The following is a 5073-nucleotide window of genomic DNA, read 5'->3' on the forward strand; positions in this document are numbered from 1 at the left end:
ATATCTTTCTCTTTCTGCATCACAATGTAAATAGGTATAGAATTGACATTAATTAAGATAAGAAAACCTTTATTAGCCTCGAAATTGAGAAATTCCAATTCACAGCAGCAAAGTTATAAAAGGAAGAAGCAGAAGAACAAAATATAGGAGCTGCGTGAAAGGCAGCCACTCTCGCGGCGCCATTTTTAAGTCAAAATAACACAACACAATACATAGGACACAGACAGTCGTGCAATTTTTCTGCATACACTTTGTTGTCTGAAACAGTTATAGATGAAAGAATTAATACTTTTATTTTACAATACATTTAATAAATAATTTAATCAACCATGATTTCACTATGTATTATTATCGTCATCATTATCCTTTTTTTTGGTCTTTGTCTTAATCATTTTAAGCCAAATGAAAAGGCGACTGCGTTCAGAATGAATTCAGAAACTCTTTCTGCTTGGCTCTTGACGAAGGCAGACGCTTTTTTGCACAGCTCCCCTGCCCTCCCACCTTTTTTTTGCCTGCTCGCCACTTAGTCTTTTGTGCTGTCTTTGTCCAACTTTTTTTTCCCTAGCCCCCTACCGTGTTTTCATCCGAAGAACTAACCATGGAATTAGTTGGCTGGTCTCTCGATGTAATCAACAACATTTTTTCGACGAAAAGAGCGGGCAGTGGGCAGCCTGCTTGCCCTCCAGGGACACTTGCTGCCGGATACGCCCTGGATCCATGGAGAAAGTGGAGACCGGTGTGCCTGACAGTACTGTCCGTGGAGGATGTGGAAAACATCTACATCATTGGCCTTTTGATAACAGGTATGCTACTGTTTGGTGTTGGCAGCTTGCTGTTCTATCGCAATATCCAACCGACGGGAGCGGCTCTATTGGAAGTGAAGAAGCTGCCGGTCACTCTGGATGGCTTAGCGAGAATGTCAAACACTCAGACTCAAGCGGTGACTGAGCTCAACCGCAATATTGTTGCGACTTTGCGGTTTTGGAGTGACTCCGCGCGATTGAAAATACCATGGAGACGATGGAATCCACGCTGCGAAAGAATTTTCAGATCTGAATGATTGGCGCCAGTGAGGAGATACAGACAAAGGACTCAAGGCTGTCTGGACTTGTTGGCGGCCGTCTCTCCAAAACAAACAACAGTATCTGGCCTTTCCCCTGGATGGAAATACGCATGGAGTCTAGGGCCCCCACCACCACCCCCCTCCTTCTCGGCCATGGACTGATAAGCCGGGACTGTCTTCATGATAAGCAGACCTCGACGAAGCAGCTATGGCCTGTACACGCATACACATACACGACTGGACAAGCACACGCGCATACACATCGTTGTTATCACCGTCTTCATCGCTCCGATTCTTTTTCCCTCGTTACGTGGTTCGATAATGCGGGGCGCAACGGTGACCGTGCAGCTGGTCATTTTTCGGCCACGTCGTGGTTACCCCCCAGCCCCCCCTCCTTCCCATTCTTCACTCCTTATACATGTTATGTCTGGTGACTTGTTGTAACTGTCATATGCTTACTCATGTGCTAGGGTCTTTTTTTATCCTGGACTTCAATTATCCTCAGAAGAGCATAGTTCGAGCGTGGGTTTTTTTCCCTCTCCCTACCCAGCGTTTTTCCTTTCTGAATTCAGATTGTAATTTCCCCATCCATCCATCCATCCATCCATCTTCTACCGCTTATCCGGGGCCGGGTCGCGGGGGCAACAGCTTTAGCAGGGAAGCCCAGACTTCCCTCTCCCTAGCTACTTCTTCCAGCTCTCCCCGGGGGATCCCGAGGCGTTCCCTGGCCAGCTGGGTGACGTAGTCTCTCCAGCGTGTCCTGGGTCTTCCTCGGGGTCTCCTCCCGGTGGGACATGCCCGGAACACCTCACCAGGGAGGCGCTCAGGAGGCATCCGAATCAGATGCCCAAGCCACCTCATCTGGCTCCTCTCGATGTGGAGGAGAAGCGGCTTGACTCTGAGTCCCTCTCGGATGACCGAGCTCCTGACCTCATCTCTAAGGGAGAGCCCGGACACCCTGCGGAGAAAACTCATTTCGGCCGCTTGTATCCGGGATCTCGTTCTTTCGGTCACGACCCATAGCTCGTGACCATAGATGAGGGTTGGGACGTAGATCGACCGGTAAATTGAGAGCTTCGCCCTTTGGCTCAGCTCCTTCACCACGACAGACCGATACAACGTCCGCATCACAGCAGATGCTGCACCGATCCGCCTGTCGATCTCCCGCTCCCTCCTGCCCCCACTCGTGAACAAGACCCCAAGATACTTGAACTCCTCCACTTGGGGCAAGATCTCCTCCCCGACCCGGAGGGGGCACTCCACCCTTTTCCGACTGAGGACCATGGTTTCAGATTTGGAGGTGCTGATTTTCATCCCAACCGCTTCACACTCGGCTGCGAAACGCTCCAGTGAGAGTTGGAGAGCCCCGTTTGAAGGAGCCAACAGCACCACATCATCTGCAAAAAGCAGGGATGCAATACTGAGGCCCCCAAAACGGACCCCTTCAACGCTTCGGCTGCGCCTAGAAATTCTGTCCATAAAAGTTATGAACAGAATCGGCGACAAAGGGCAGCCTTGGCGGAGTCCTACCCCCACTGGAAACGATTCCGACTTACTGCCGGCAATGCGAGCCAAACTCTGACATCGGTGGTATAGTGACCGAACAGCCCGTATCAGGGGGTTCGGTACCCCATACCCACGAAGCACCCCCCACAGAACTCCCCGAGGGACACGGTCAAACGCCTTCTCCAAGTCCACAAAACACATGTAGACTGGTTGGGCGAATTCCCACATACCCTCAAGGACCCTGCTAAGGGTGTAGAGCTGGTCCACTGTTCCACGGCCGGGACGGAAACCACACTGCTCCTCCTCAATCTGAGGCTCGACTTCCTGACGGACCCTCCTCTCCAGCACTCCTGAATAGACCTTACCAGGGAGGCTGAGGAGTGTGATCCCTCTGTAGTTGGAACACACCCTCCGGTCCCCCTTTTTAAAAAGAGGGACTACCACCCCGGTCTGCCAATCCAGAGGCACTCTCCCTGTTGACCACGCGATGTTGCAAAGGCGTGTCAACCAGGACAGCCCCACAACATCCAGAGCCTTGAGGAACTCCGGGCGGATCTCATCTACCCCTGGGGCCCTGCCACCGAGGAGCTTTTTAACCACATCGGTGACTTCAACCACAGAGATAGGAGAGCCCACCTCAGAGTCCCCGGGCTCTGCTTCCTCCAAGGAAGGCGTGTTGGTGGAGTTGAGGAGGTCTTCGAAGTACTCTGCCCACCGGTTCACAACGTCCCGAGTCGAAGTCAGCAGCGCCCCATCCCCACTGTACACAGTGTTAGTGGTGCACTGCTTCCCCCTCCTGAGACGTCGGATGGTGGACCAGAATTTCCTCGAAGCCGTCCGGAAGTCGGCTTCCATGGCCTCACCGAACTCTTCCCACGTTCGGGTTTTTGCCTCGGCGACCACCGAAGCCGCGGTCCGCTTGGCCAGTCGATACCCGTCAGCTGCCTCTGGGGTCCCACAGGCCATAAAGGCTCGATAGGACTCCTTTTTCAGCTTGACGGCATCCCTTACTGCTGGTGTCCACCAGCGAGGACGGGGGTTGCCGCCACGACAGGCACCAACTCAGATTGGCCGCCTCAACAATAGAGGCACGGAACATGGTCCACTCGGGCTCAATGTCCCCCGCCTCCCCCGGAACATGGGAAAAGCCCTGTCGAAGGTGGGAGTTGAAACTCCTTCTGACAGGGGATTCCGCCAGACGCTCCCAACAAACCCTCACGATACGTTTGGGTCTGCCAGGACGGACTGGCATCTTCCCCCACCATCGGAGCCTACTCACCACCTGGTGGTGATCAGTTGACAGCTCCGCCCCTCTCTTCACCCGAGTGTCCAGAACATGCGGCCGCAAATCCGATGATACAACTACAAAGTCGATCATCGAACTGCGGCCTAGGGTGTCCTGGTGCCAAGTGCACATATGGACACCCTTATGTTTGAACAAGGTGTTCGTTATGGACAATCCGTGGCGAGCACAGAAGTCCAATAACAAAACACCACTCGAGTTCTGATTGGGGGGGCCGTTCCTCCCAATCACGCCCCTCCAAGTCTCACTGTCATTGCCCACGTGAGCATTGAAGTCCCCCAGCAGAACAAGGGAGTCCCCAGCAGGAGTACTCTCCAGCACACCCTCCAAGGACTCCAAAAAGGGTGGGTATTCTGAGCTGCTGTTTGGTGCATATGCACAAACAACAGTCAGGACCCGTCCACCCACCCGAAGGCGGAGGGAGGCAACCCTCTCGTCTACTGGTGTGAACCCCAATGTACAGGCACTGAGCCGGGGGGCAATGAGTATGCCCACACCTGCTCTGCGCCTCTCACCGTGAGCAACTCCAGAGTGGAAGAGAGTCCAACCCCTCTCGAGAGAACTGGTACCAGAACCCAAGCTGTGTGTGGAGGCAAGTCCGACTATATCCAGTCGGAAATTCTCTGCCTCACACACCAGCTCGGGCTCCTTCCCTGCCAGAGAGGTGACATTCCATGTCCCAAGAGCTAGCTTCTGCAGCCGAGGATCGGACCGCCAGGGTCCCCGTCTTTGGCTGCCGCCCAGCTCACATAGCACCCGACCCCTTTGGCCCCTCTCATGGGTGGTGAGCCCATGGGAAGGGGGACCCACGTTGCCTCTTCGGGCTGTGCCCGGCCGGGCCCCATGGGTCTAGGCCCGGCCACCAGGCGCTTGCCAACGAGCCCCACCTCCAGGCCTGGCTCCAGAGTGGGGCCCCGGTGACCCGCGTCCGGGCAAGGGAAACCTTGGTCCATATATTGTAGTCATCATAAGGGTCTATGAGCCATGCTTTGTCTGGCCCCTCACCTAGAACCTGTTTGCCATGGGTGACCCTGCCAGGGGCATAAAGCCCCAGACAACTTAGCTCCTAGGATCATTGGGACACGCAAACCCCTCCACCACGGTAAGGTGACGGCTCACGGAGGGGTAACGGCTCACGGAGGGGTAATTTCCCCATTGTGGGACAAATAAAGGATATCTTAATCTTTAAACGTAAGAAACC

The sequence above is a fragment of the Hippocampus zosterae genome, chromosome 20, assembly GCF_025434085.1.
Source record: "Hippocampus zosterae strain Florida chromosome 20, ASM2543408v3, whole genome shotgun sequence".
In the NCBI taxonomy this organism is placed as follows: domain Eukaryota; kingdom Metazoa; phylum Chordata; class Actinopteri; order Syngnathiformes; family Syngnathidae; genus Hippocampus; species Hippocampus zosterae.